Below are 14,806 nucleotides of genomic sequence, written 5' to 3'. Positions count from 1 at the left end.
GTGACCTTGGACTTCAAGTTTCCTCATCTGTCAGAAGGAGGAAATAACATATTTCTAGCTCCTCCAATCTCATAGTGTTGATGTAATGAGCATATGAGATAATGGCTGAGAGAGTGCATTGGAAAGACTGTAAAAGTGAGATGTCTTAAATTGACACTTATTAAGCATTTATTAAGTGCCTTGGGAGAGACACATAAATAAATATGACCTAGTCCCTGTCCTGTGCATATGAAAAGCCAATGATACAAGACAGCAAATAATTGTCAAAAGAGCAATTTAGATTATAAACTCTGGAGGAACTTGAAGAGGATACAAAAATTTTTCTGCAGAAATAGAGAGGAAAGACTGTGAAATGAATCTGATTTTTCACTGGGCCTGGAAGGAAAGAGAAACTATGGATCATTTAGAATGGAAGAAGCATCCTAGCAAGGGAGGCAGAGATGGGAGAATCAGCTGCATTCTATGTCTAAGGAAATAGGACCTATCTGAAGGAAGAGATTTTATATCACATTTCTATGTTCAGCCACAAAACTGAGCTTATAGACTATCCTTTCAGTTAAAAATGCATCCAAGTACTGAGAAAAGAATCTTAAAATCAGATACCATCTGGCATTCTTGAGCAAGCAAAAAAAAAGTCACAAAAGAGGTCCAAGAATTTTCTCCCTCCCCCAGCCATTTCCTTTTTTATTTTTTTATTTTTATTTTTTGTCAGTTATGGGGCTTGAACTCAGGGCCTGGGTGCTGTCCTTGAGGTCTTTTTAATTAGGATTTGTTTTTCTGTTTTGGAGTAGCCAGGGATTGAACCTAGGATCTATACATGCTTGAGACACAGCCCTCATCCTCTTTATTTATTTATATATTTATTGTAATTTGGTTGAGAAAGGAGGTCATTAACTTTGCCTACAATGGCCTTGAATTTGTGATCCAACTATCACCACCTCCTGAGTAGCTGGGATTACAGACATGTACAATCACACCTGTCCCCCATCCCCCACAATTAAAAACAAAACAGTTTCATTGAGATATTTTAGCATAAGATATTTAAAGTATATAATTCAATAAGCTTGACTGTAACTATATATCACTACAATCAAGATAGTGGAAATATGTATCACTTTCTAAAACTAATTTTGGCCAGGAGTAGTGTAATCCAGGAGGCTGAAGCAGGAGGATCCTAAATTTGAGGACAGACTGGGTAATTTAGTGAGACCCTATCTCAAATAAATGAATCAATTTTTTAAAAAGGATTAATATCCGGGTGCCGGTGGCTCACACCTGTAATCCTAGCTACTCAGGAAGCTGAGATCTGAAGATCATGGTTCAAAGCAATCTTGGGCAGGAAAGTCCCTAAGACTCTTATCTCCAATAAAGCACCAGAAAACCAGAAGTGGTGCTGTGGCTCAAGTGATAGAACACTAGCCTTGATCTGAAGAGCTGAGGGACAGTGCCCAGGTCCATGACCAACAAAAAAAAAAAAAGGAGGAAGAAAGCAAGCAAGCAACAAATGCTGGTAAGAAAAGAGGAAAAAGAACATTCATACACTGTTAGTACAAATGTAAATTAGAACTTAGAACAACTTCTCTATGGAAATTTGTAGAGAGTTTAAAAAACTAAAACTAAAAAGCCAGGCGCTGGTGGCTCTCACCTGTAATCCTAGCTACTCAGGAAGCTGAGATCTGAGGATCACAGTTCAAAGCTCAGGCAAGAGTTCATGAGATTCTTCTCCTACCCCCCCACCGCTGGTCATGGGGCTTGAACTCTGGGCCTGGGTGCTGTCCTTGAGATCTTCAGTTCAAGGCACTTGAGCCACAGTGCCATTTCTGGTTTTTTGGTGGTTAATTGGAGATAAGAGTCTCATGGACTTTCCTGCCTGGGCTGGTTTTGAACCTTGATCCTCAGATCTCAGCCTCCTGAGTAGCTAGGCTTACAGGCAGGAGCGACCCGCACCCAGCTTTCATGAGATTGTTTTTTTGGAGGGGGTCCAGTATTGGGGCCTGAACTCTGGGCCTGGACGCTGTCCCTCAGCTCTTCAGCTCAAGGCTAGTGCTCTACCACTTGAGCCACAGCGCCACTTCCGGCTTTTTTCTTTTTGCTTATGTGATGCTGAGGAATCGAACCCAGGGCCTCAGGCATGCAAGGCAAGTGCTCTACCACTGAGCCACCTTCCCAGCCCCGAAAAAAGAAATTCTTATCTCCAATCAAGCACCAAAAAAACTGTAAGTGGGGCAAAGAAAAACAGGGGGGTGGGAGATGGGAAGGGATGGGAAGGGGAAACGAAGGAGGAGGCAACAATGCTTGTTAAGAAATGTACTCATGGGCTGGGAAGGTGGCTCAAGTGGTAGAGCACTAGCCTTGAGCTGAAGATCTGAGGGACAGCACCCAGCCCCAGAGTTCAGGCCCCATGACCGGACCCATAAAAATAAAAAATAAAAATAAAAGAAATGTACTCATTAGGGGCTGGGAAGGTGGCTCAGCAGTAGAGCGCTTGCCTTGCATGCTTGAGGACCTGAGTTCGATTCCTCAGCACCACATAAGCAAAAAGAAAAAAGCCGGAAGTGGCACTGTGGCTCAAGTGGTAGATCGCTAGCCTTGAGCTGAAGAGCTGAGGGACAGCACCCAGGCCCAGAGTTCAGGCCCCACGACTGGACCCAAGAAAAAAAAAAAAAAGAAAGAAATGTACTCATTATCTTGCCCATGTAATTGTAACCCCTCTGTACGGTATTTTTACAATAAAAAAAAAAAGAAAGAAAGCTCAGGAACAGCACATAGTACCTGAGTTGAAGTCCCAGGACTACTACACACACAGAGAAGAAAAAAAGAAAAAGCTAAACTAAAAGGAGAATCTTATGATCCTACTGTACCACTTTGGACATATATCTGAAAAAGCATACATCAATATACGAGAGACATCTGCACATCCATTTTTATTGTGGCACTGTTCACCCCAGTGAACAGTAATGGACACCCAAGTGTCCATCAGTGGATGAGTGGATGAAGAAAATGTATAGATGTTCAACTACAAATAAAATGAACCTGTCATTTGCAAGAAAATGGATAAAACTGGAGATCATCAAGTTGGGCAAGATAAACCAAGTTAAAAAACCCAAATACTATCCATTTTTGTTCACATGCAAAACGATATTAATGAGAAATAAGTATAAAAGGCAGACTTTGGGGGCTGGGAAGTTGGCTCAGTGGTAGAGCGCTTGCCTTGCATGCCTGAGGCCCTGGGTTCGATTACTCAGCACCACATAAGAAAAAAAAAGCCGGAAGTGGCGCTGTGGCTCAAGTGGAAGAGCGCTAGCCTTGAGCTGAAGAGCTGAGGGACAGCGCCCAAGCCCAGAGTTCAGGCCCCATGACCGGACAAAAAAAAAAAAAGAGGCAGACTTTGTGAAGGGAGGGAGAGAAACCCCCTAAGAGGGGAGGGGAAAGAGGACAAGGCAAGTGGGGTGGGGTACGGAGGATCAAAGTTCATTATATATGTATGAAAAGAGCATTAATGAAACCCATCAAATACTGCTTTGAAAAGAAAGATTAAAGGAATATCGTAGAGGGATGAACTTGTTCAAAATATACTGTGTGTATAGAATTGTCACAATGAGACTCACCTATTAATGTAAACTAATAAAAATTAAAGACACTGGGGATATAGTTCAGAAGTAGCATGCTTGCCAGGCGTGCACAAGGCCTTGGAATCAATACCCAGTATACCAATTATAGATTTGTGTGGTGTGTGCTCCTTTGTTAATTCCTGCAGTTTCTCACACCTTTAGTCAACTATGGATTAGTTCACACTTCCCCAAGGAGGTGTTCCCTCCATAGCCCAAGGTTCCCATCCCAGCATGTGAGCTCTTATTTGTTGAATGAGTTTTGTTTTTGTTTTTTGGTGTGTATATATGTATGTGTGTGTGTGTGTGTGTGTTTTGCCAGTCCTCAGGCTTGAATTCCAGGCCTGGGCACTGCCCCCAAGCCTCTCTGTGCTTAAGGCCAGCACCCTACCATTTGAGCCACAGTGCCACTTCCAGCTTTTTTCTGTCTATGTGGTACTGAGAAATTCAACCCAGTGTTTCATGCATGCTAGGCAAGCACTCTACCACTAAGCCACATTCCCAAGCCCTGTTGAATGAGTTCTTTTTTTGTTGTTGTTTTTGGGTCCGATTGTGGGGCCTGAACTCTGGGCCTGGGCGCTGTCCCTCAGATCTTCAGCTCAAGGCTAGCACTCTACCACTTGAGCCACAACGCCACTTCTGGCTTTTTTTTTCTGCTTATGTGGTGCTGAGGAATCTAACCCAGGGCCTCATGTATGCAAGGCAAGCACTCTACCACTGAGCCACCTTCCCAGCCCTGGATGAGTTTATAACCAACCACATCCCCAATACTGACACAACCTAATATCCTAAAACTTTTTCTTTCTTTCCAATACCATAGTTTAACAATTTTGTTTAGCTTTTTCTACTCAAAGGTTGGCTCTACCACTTGAGCCACACCTCCACTTCTGGTATTTGGAGGGTCTGGGAAGGTGGCTCAGTGGTAGAGTGCTTGCCTTGCATGCCTGAGGCCCTGGGTTCGATTCCCCAGCACCACATAAGCAAAAAGAAAAAAAGCTGGAAGTGGCACTGTGACTCAAGTGTAGAACACTAGCCTTGAGCTGAAGAGTTGAGGGACAGTGCCCAGGCCCAGAGTTCAGGCCCCACGACTGGACCCCACCCAAAAAAAAAAATCTCTTGGAAGCTGGGTATCAGTGGTTCACTTCTGTAATCCTAGCAGCTCAGGAGGTTGAGAGCTGAGCTTCGTAGCTCAGTTTGAAGCCAGACTGGGCAGGAAAAATGAATGATGCTCTTATCTTGAATTAACCACCTGAAGACTGAAGTGGCACTGTGGCTCAAAGTGGTAGAGCACTAGCTTTGAGCAAAACAGCTCAGGGACAGCGCTCAGGCCCCTTCTCTCAACCCTCCCCCCCCCAAAAAAAAAAAATCTTTTCAATTTATCTGCCTAGGGCTGGCTTTGAACTGAGATCTTCAGATCCCAGACTCTTGAGTAGCCAGAATTACAAAAGTGAGCCACCAAGCTTTAATTTGTTGATAACTATAAAGGGAAGTCTGGGGGGAAAAAAGGAAATCTAACCTTTCAGGCTTGGACAATGTTTTCTTGCATTGTTTTATTGGAAGGTGAATGGAAATTTACAAGAATTCGCAGGGACTTTGCCTCTCCCCCCCACACTCAAACCAGGCAACAAAACCGTGCTGGGTGAGTATGTAGTATTCTATTTATGAAATGAATGGGAACTTTTGATAGAATTTGTTCTCACACTAAAAAGGGGGGGGGGGCTTTAAATAACTAGTTGCAAAGCTGGGACATTAAAACAGCCTTTGGAATTTAGAATTACACTTCACTGACCAATCATTTAGAAAAACTTAAAAAGGAAGTCATACCACTTTGGAAGTATTTGTATATTTTATAATATAGACTGAGAAATTGGTTTCAAGGCTAAAAAATTTTGTCTGTAGTCAAGACATTTTAGAATTTTTTTCAAGACTGTTCACCAGAAAATGAAGGTATTCAGAGGACGATTGATGATTAAGGTAGAAAATTATGTGCCCATTGTAAGTACATGATTTGAGAAGAAAATAAGGAGATAAAGAAAATATGTAATCAACCTATGACATCAAATGGAAATTTCAGAACAAATGTTCATAATGTACCATTTTTGCAATTGCTTAACACTTCCAAAAGGATTTCAAGTCCTGCCCCTTACCACTTCAAGAGTCGTCTGTCTGTCACACAAACTTGTTACACAAACTGGAGTGAGCCTGTTTTTACTTTGGGACCCTATTGAGATTGACTAAATAAACTAGATCTGGTAGGAAATTTTAGAACTCAGAGAAAAGCTGAGAAATTTGGCTCAAAAAATGGGACAGATTGAAACAATTTTTACCAAAGGAATATGAGACCGTAAAGGAAATTGATTCTGAGGAGAAAGACTAAAATCATTTTCGAAAGCTAGACATGAAGCACAAAGTGTACAGTCCTTTTTAGAATGATCCAGTGTGTTGCTATAAGTTGAAAGCATGTGCCAAGCTGATAAAAAGTATTTCCTTGGATTTTAAATGAACAGTGACACAGTCTTCTACTGTGATCCTAACTACTACATCTGAAAGAGATTTTCTCCTTTAAAAATTGGTAAGAGGGGCTGGGAAGGTGGCTCAGTGGTAGAGCGCTTGCCTTGCATGCCTGAGGCCCTGGGTTCGATTCCTCAGCACCACATAAGCAAAAAGAAAAAAGCCGGAAGTGGCGCTGTGGCTCAAGTGTTAGAGCACTAGCCTTGAGCTGAAGAGCTGAGGAACAGTACCCAAGCCCAGAGTTCAGGCCCCACAACCGGACCCAAAAAAAAAAAAAAAAAATTGTGTAAGAGGGGCTGGGAAGATGGCTCAGTGGTAGAGTGCTTGCCTTGCATGCATGAGGCCACAGGTTCAATTCCTCAGCACCACATAAGAAGAAAAGGATGGAAGTGGCACTATGGTTCAAAGTGATAGAGCACTAGCCTTGATCTGAAGAGCTGAGGGACAATGCCCAGGCCCTGAGTTCAAGCCCCACGATTATCAATGACAAAAAAGTATGCAAGAACTAGTGGGAGGGCTAGCAATGTGGCTTAGTGGTAGAGTGCTTGCCTAGCATACATAAAGCCCTTGGTTTGATTCCTCATACACACAGAAAAAGCTGGAAGTGGCACTGTGGCTCAAGTAGTAGAGCACTAGCCTTAAACAAAATGAAGTTCTGATACAGTGCTCAGGCCCTGAGTTCAAGATCCAGGACTGGCAAAACAAAACAACAACAAAAAAAAAACAGTGGGAGAAACAGACTGGCTAAAGGACATTTGAAGTTTCATGCTTGGAAAGGACTTAACATTGTGAATTTTTTTTTTTTTTAGATCCGGTCGTGGGGCCTGAACTCTGGGCCTGGGCACTGTCCCTCAGCTCTTCAGCTCAAGGCTAGCGCTCTACCACTTGAGCCACAGCGCCACTTCCGGCTTTTTTCTTTTTTTGTCGGTTGTGGGGCTTGAACTCTGGGCCTGGGTGCTGTCCCTCAGCTCTTCAGCTCAAGGCGAGCACTCTACCACTTGAGCTACAGCGCCACTTCGGGTTTTCTGTGGTTTATTGGAAATAGGAGTCTCACGGTCTCTCCTGCCCGGGCTGGCTTTGAACCGCCATCCTCAGATCTCAGCCTCCTGAGTAGCTCGGATTACAGGCGTGAGCCACCAGCGCCCGGCTGCGGCTATTTCTTTTTTGCTTATGTGGTGCTGAGGAATCGAACCCAGGGCCTCAGGCATGCAAGACAAGCGCTCTACCACTGAGCCACCTTCCCAGCCCCAACATTGTGAATTTTGAAATGCCTCCTATGATTAGGTCTTATGCGGGGGGCGGGGGATGCAAAACCTTAAGGAAGTTAGCAATTTGGTACTCTTCCTATATAGTCTGTTTACTGAAGAGAAATTTTTGTTCAGTGAATTTACAGTATACAACGAGCTTAGTATACAAGGAGCTTATTATATCTTGGGTTGGTTTCCCATAGAGGGGTGGGAGAGAAGGGACGGAGGGAGGAGGGGAGAGGAAGGAAGAAAGGAGAGGAGGGATGGGGGAGGAAAAAAGAAGAAAGAAGTTGAGGACTACATCAAATGAAAGAGCCTCCATCATTCAGTCCAGAGGGTTGTTTGCAGATTGGTGGTAGGGAGGAAGCAAGGACAGAGCATTGCAACCATGTTGTAATACAAACCTTGGAATTCAAAAGGCTTCAGAAACTCAGCTATGCGCACATAGTATCTCAATTTTTATGTGGAAAATCTCCTTTTGTTTTTGTGTAGGTACTGGAGTTTGAACTCAGGGCTTGGCACTATCCTTGAGCTTTTTTTGCTCAAGGCTGGCACTCTAAAACTTGAGCCACACCTCCACTTCTGGCTTTTGGGATGATTAATTGGAGATGAAAGTCTCAGAGACTAGCCAGAGACTGGTGGCTCACACCTGTAATCCTAGCTACCTTGGAGGCTGAGATCTGAGCATTACGTTTCAAAGCCAGCCTGGGCAGGAAAGTCCATGAGATTCTTATCTCCTATTACCAGACACACACAGCCCTAAGTGGAGCTATGACTCAAGTGGTAGAGCAAAAGCTCAGGGATGGAGCTCAGTCTCTGTTGAAACCCCAGGACTGACAATCACACAAAAAAATAGTCTCATGGACTTTCCTGACCAGGTTGGCTTCAGCTCATGATCCTCAGATCTCAGCCTCCTGAGTAGCTAGGATTACAAGTATAAACCACTGTTTTGTTTTGTTTTTTGGGTCTGGTCGTGGGGCCTGAACTCTGGGCCTGGGCGCTGTCCCTCAGCTCTTCAGCTCAAGGCTAGAGCTCTACCACTTGAGCCACAGCACCACTTCCGGCTTTTTTCTTTTTGCTTATGTGGTGCTGAGGAATCGAACCCAGGGCTTCGAGCATGCAAGGCAAGCGCTCTACCACTGAGCCACCTTCCCAGCCCCGAACCATAATTCTCATCTCAGCCTCCTCAGAGGCTAGGGTTATAGGCATGAGCCACTGGCACCCAGTAGAAACCACTATTGCCCAACTATATGAAATCTCTTGAATTGGCAATTTTCTTTTTTTGTTTTGCCTTGTGTTTAGACAGGCTGGCCTCAAACTTGAAATCTTTTTTTTTTTTTTTTGTCGGTCGTGGGGCTTGAACTCTGGGCCTGGGCGCTGTCCCTCTTCAGCTCAAGGCTAGTGCTCTACCACTTGAGCTACAGCGCCACTTCCGGTTTTCTGGTGGTTTATTGGAGATAGGAGTCTCACAGTCTCTCCTGCCTGGGCTGGCTTTGAACCGCAATCCTCAGATCTCAGCCTCCTGAGTAGCTAGGATTACAGGCGTGAGCCACCAGCGCCCGACAAACTTGAAATCTTATCTCAGCTTTTTAAATGCTGGCATTACAGGCCGGTTACCATGCTTTAGTAGTTCATACCATCTTTTTGTTTGTTTGTGTTTGGGGTGTTTTTGTTTTTGTTTTGGGTTTTTTTTTTTTTTGCCAGTCCTGGGACTTGAATTCGGTGCCTGGGCTCTGTCCTTGAGCCTCTCTGTTCTCAAGACTAGTGCTCTACCATTTGAGCCATGCCACTTCTGGTTTTCTGGTGGTTTATTAGAGATGAGTCTTACGGACTTTCCTGCCTCAATTGGCTTTGAACCATGATCCTCAGATCTTAACTTCCTGAGTAGCTAGGATTACAGGGGTGAGCCACTGCATTCACCACCTTCTTCTTCCTCTTCTTCCTCCTCCTCTTCCACCTGTTCTTCCTCCTCCTCCTCCTCCTACTTTTTAAATGAATAGAGACGTCCTAAAAACAAAGCAGAAATATGACTTTCCTGTTACATATGGTTTGGGAACCTGCCTGTTAATAACTAATTTTTTGTTAGTCATGAGGCTTGAACTCAGGGCCTAGGTGCTGTACCTACCTGATCTCTTTCACTCAAGGCTATTTGCTCTATCACTTTGAGCCACAGTCCCACTTCTGGTTTTCTTAGAGATAATAGAGTCATGGATTTTCTTGCCTGGCTAGCCTTGAATGATGACCCTCAGATCTCTTCCCTCTGAGTAGCTAGAATTACAGGTATGAGCCACCAGTGCCTGGCTGCTCCTGAATTTTTGTGCTCAAGGTTAGTGCTCTTGAGTCACCATTTCTCTGACTTTTTTGTTTTTGTTAACTGGAGATATGAGTCTCATGAACTTTTCTACCTGGGCTGGCTTTGAGCCACAATCCTCAGATCTCAGCCTCCTGAGTAGCTAGGATTACAGGCATGAGCCACTGGCGCCTGGCTTACCTGTTTTTTTATTTTTATTTATTTTTTGGGGGGGGGGTCCAGTCGTGGGGCCTGAACTCTGGGCCTGGGCGCTGTCCCTCAGCTCTTCAGCTCAAGGCTAGCGCTCTACCATTGAGCCACCTTCCCAGCCCTTACCTGTTTTTTTATACTGACTAATAATGTTTGCCAGAATCAATTTTATTAGAGTTCACAAAATGATATTTTTTCCAATTCTAATCATTCCTTTGATATGTATTTGATGGCATTTTTTTCTTCATAGCTAGGGTTCTGTGCGTATGTGTGAGTGAGTGGTAGCTCAGTGGTAAAGTTTGTACATGGTATGCACAAGGCCTTAGGTTTAATCCCCAGCACCAAGTAATGATACCAAAACTCCCAGTGGGCCACACTCAGTGCACCTGGGGACAGGATTTAGTTACTTGCTGTCACCTTGGGATGTAAAATCAAACCACGTTTCACTCATCAGCACTCTGTACCCCACTACATTAGGTCTTTTATTTGTAGCCATCAATTACTTTGCACTTGTTAACATGTTGCTTATACTCTTCTCGAGTCATTTGATGGGTATTTGGCTCCCTGGCTAGACTGTGACCTCCTCAAGGGCGTGGACTCTTGCAGTATATTTCCTTTGCTTCTCTTGTGCTTCAATTGTGTGTGTGTGTGTGTGTGTGTGTGTAAGCTGGGGATTGAACTCAGGTGGTTTTTGTTTGTTTTGTTTTTTTGGCAGCCATGGGCCTTGAACTCTGGGCCTGGGTGCTGTCCCTGAGCTCTTCAGTTCAAGGTGAGCATTCTACCACTTGAGCCACAACACCACTTCCAGTTTTCTGATGGTTAATTGGTGATAAGAGTCTCATGGACCTTCCTGCCTGGGCTGACCATGAATCTCAGATCTCAGCTTCCTGAGTAGCTAGGATCACAGGCATGAGCCACCAGCGCCTGGCTGAACCCAGGTGGGTTTTTTGTTTTGTTTTGGCCAGTCCTGGGGCTTGAACTCAGGGCCTGGGCACTGTCCCTGAGCTTCTTTTGCTCAAGGCTAGCACTCTACCACTTGAGTCACAGCGCCACTTCTGGCATTTTCTGCTTATGTGGTACTGAGGAATAGAACCCAGGACTATCATGAATGCTAGACAAACGCTCTACCACGGAGCCACAGTCAGGTGTTTTATGTTAGGCAAGTGCTCTCCTACTGTGCTACGTCCCTAGCCCTCTTTTAGTTTATTGTAAGACAGGGCCTCAGTAAACTGCCTCCGCTGGTCTCAAACAGTCCAATACTCCTCAATCTTCCTACTAACTAGGATTACCAGTTCTATAAGTACTTTGGCTACAATTAGTGCTACTTTAACAACAAAGAAAGCATTTAAAAAAAAATAACTTGAGTGGCCAGGCGCTGGTAGCTCACGCCTGTAATCCTCCTATCTCTGAGGAGATCTGGGGATCACGGTTCAAAGCCAACCCGGGCAGCAAAGTCCATGAGACTCTTTTCTCCAATAAAACACTCAGAAAACAGGAAGTGGCACAGTTGCTCAAGTGGTAGAGTGCTAGCCTTGAGTTGAAGAGCTGAGGGAGTGTTCAGGCCCAGAGTTCAAGCTGCATGATTGACCAAAAAAAAAAAAACCCAAAATCTAAAAACAAAAACTGAGTGTCTGTGGCTCATGCCAGTAATCCTAGCTACTTAAGAGCCTGAGATCTAGAAGATCAATTTGAGGATAGCCCAGTCAGAAAAGTACTTTAGATTCCACCTTCAAAATAACCAACAAGCTGGGCACTGGTAATCCAAGGGGCTCAGGAGGCTGAGATCTGAGGATACCAATTCAAAGCCAGACCTGGCAAGAAAGTCTATTAGACTACCAAAAACCAGAAGTGGAGCTGTGACATTAAAGTGGTAGAGCTCTAGCCTTGAGCAGAAAAGCTCAGAGACAGCGCTTAGGCCCTGAATTCAAGCCCTGCGACCAAAAATTCCCACCACCACCACCAACAAAACTCCACAGCAAAAAGGTCAGACTTTAGTCCTTTACAAGCAAAGCTGAGGATGGATATTTCCAGGCCCTGATGGCTGGTCCAGTTGAGAGAGAGACTAAACAGGACAGAAGGTACAGAGACTGATTAGACCTGTATGCTTCCCTGTAATGCTCTGAAAGAGCCAGCATTAGCATTAGCATTTGGGTGCTTCCAGAACACAAAACTTAATAAAAATGCATTAGTTTACCTGTTTTCCAATCCCTGTATATGATTCCTATTGTTTTATTTTTATTGTTTGTAGGTACACTCTGAAGTACTTTGTGCAACTGGCTCATAACCTCCTGGTAAAGAACCATCTCCTGCCAGATTAGAAGTGGAATCCTGCTGGTTGCCAGTGGCTCATGCCTATGATCCTAGCTACTCTGGAGGCTAAGGTCTGAGGATCACAGTTCAAAACCAGCCCAGGCAGGAAAGTTCTTGAGACTCTTTTCTCCAATAAACCACCAGAAAACCGGAAGTGGAGCTGTAGCTCAAGTAGTAGAGTGCTAGCCTTGAGCTGAAGAACTGAGGGGCAGTGCCAGGCCCACAGTTCAAGCCCTGTGACCACCACCAACAATAAAAAGAAATGGAATTGTAGCCGGGCGCTGGTGGCTCACGCCTGTAATCCTAGCTACTCAGGAGGCTGAGATCTGAGGATCGCAGTTCAAAGCCAGCCCGGGCAGGAGAGACCGTGAGACTCCTATCTCCAATAAACCACCAGAAAACCGGAAGTGGCGCTGTAGCTCAAGTGGTAGAGCGCTCGCCTTGAGCTGAAGAGCTGAGGGACAGCACCCAGGCCCAGAGTTCAAGCCCCACGACCAACAAAAAAAAAAAAAAAAAAAGAAATGGAATTGTACCATTTCTGACTTCAAGGACTCTAGATAGTAAAGGAGAAATGATCAAGGCTCTAAGGAATCTAAGGAAAAAGGCAGAGAAAACCATCCCAGCCTTTTTTTTTCATTTTCTTTCTTTCTTTTTCTTTTTTCTTTTTTGTGCTGATAGTAGGGTTTGAACTCAAGATCTCAAATTCCTACTTGGCCTTTTCACTCAAGGCTGGTGCTCTACCACTTGGGCTACTGTTCCACTTCGAGCTTTTATGTGATTAATTGGAGATGAGTCTCATGAACTCTTTTGTCTGGGCTGGATTCAAACCATCATCCTTGGATCTCAGCTTCCTGAGTAGCTTGGATTACAGATGAGTGAGTCACCAGTGCCTGACCCAGCCTTATTCTTTTTTTTTTGTCAGTTGTGGGGCCTAGGTGCTGTCCTTCAGCTCTTCAGCTCAAGCTAGCACTCTACCACTTGAGCCACAGCGCCAATTCCAGCTTTTTCTGCTTATTGGTGCCAAGGAATCAAACCCAGGGCCTCATGCATGCAAGGCAAGCACTCTACCACTGAGCCACCTTCCCAGCCCTTTTATTTTTTAAATTTTATTTATTTTATTTATGTGGTATGGAAGAATTGAACCCAGGGCCTCATGCATGCTAAGCAAGTACTCCACCACTAAGCTTCATTCCCAGCCCCAGCCTTATTCTTTACAAACTTTTTTTGAAAGCTGGAAGTAATGCTGTGGCTCAAATGGTAGAGTACTAGCCTTGAGCACAAAGAGGGTCAGAGACAGAATGTAGGCCCTGAGTTCAAGCCTCAGGACTGGCAAAAAATAGAATAAAATAAATAGAATCTTAGTAAATGATGTTGCTTAAGGAATTGTTGTCATAGGAAGAAGTGGTAATACACAGCCAAAAATGTAGAGAGCCAGGTGTTGGTGGCTACTCTTAGCTACTCAGAATAGTGAGACATAAAGGTTCTTGGTTTCAAGTCAGCCCCGGGCAGGAAAGTCTTTGAGAGTCTTATCTCCAATTAACCAGCAAAATGGCAGACTGGAGATCTGACTAAGGCTGTCCAATGCTAGCTTCAACCAAAAAAAGCCAAGACCTAGAGTTCAAGCTCTAGTACCAGAACAAAAGCAACAACAACAACAACAAAATATAGTAGAAGTATTTTAGAGGTATATCATGCAGTTAATATACAAAAAAAGTTTTTTTCTGCATATTTAATGTGATATTTGTAAGATACATATATTTTAAAGTTATGGTTTATTTTTCTCCATTAAAAAAATCCAATGCTCTATTGGGGGGGGGGGAAAGGGGGTTGTTATGTTTTTGTTTTTTGCCAGTCCTGGGCCTTGAACTCAGGGCCTGAGCACTGTCCCTGAGCTTCTTTTACTCAAGGCTAGCACTCTACCACTTGAGCCACAGCACCACTTCCGGCTATTTCTGTTTGTGTGGTACTGAGGAATCGAACCCAGGGCTTCATGCATGCTAGGCAAGCATTCTACTACTAAGCCACATTCCCAGCCCCTGTACTTGTGTTTTAAAAATTGTTTTTCTTAAAGAGGATCCTTCAAGTTGAATAAACTTCAAGTCTCCACAAACAAACAAAACACACACACACACACAAAAAAAAAAAACTCACCTTTTTTGGAGATAGTCTTGTTATGGAGCCCTGGCTAGCCTCCAGCTTTTTTTTTTTTTTTTTTTTTGTGGGACCTGGGTGCTGTCCCTCAGCTCTTCAGCTCAAGGAGAGCGCTCTACCACTTGAGCCACAGCACCATCTCCAGTTTTCTAGTGGTTTATTGGAGATAAGAGTCTTACAGACTTTCCTGCCCAGGCTGGCTTTGAACCCCAATCCTCAGATCTCAGCCTCCTGAGTAACTAGGATTACAGGCGTGAGCCATCAGCACACAGGTAGCCTCCCACTTTTGATCTTCCTCCTGCCTGTCTCTGCAGTGTTGAGACTACAGGTATGGTATACACTTACCCCCAGTTTTATTCTTGGTAACACACATTTGAACCCTTGGCAATCAGTCCTGTCCAGAGTAAAGAGCTGAAGTCTTTTGTCATAGCCTGCCTCTTATCTTGTGACTCTCCTCTAGAGATACAGAAAGGATTCAA

The sequence above is a fragment of the Dipodomys spectabilis genome, unplaced genomic scaffold, assembly GCF_019054845.1.
Source record: "Dipodomys spectabilis isolate Male_0828 unplaced genomic scaffold, ASM1905484v1 ptg000097l, whole genome shotgun sequence".
Taxonomy (NCBI): Eukaryota; Metazoa; Chordata; class Mammalia; order Rodentia; family Heteromyidae; genus Dipodomys; species Dipodomys spectabilis.
Note: the sequence above shows the minus strand (reverse complement) of the source record.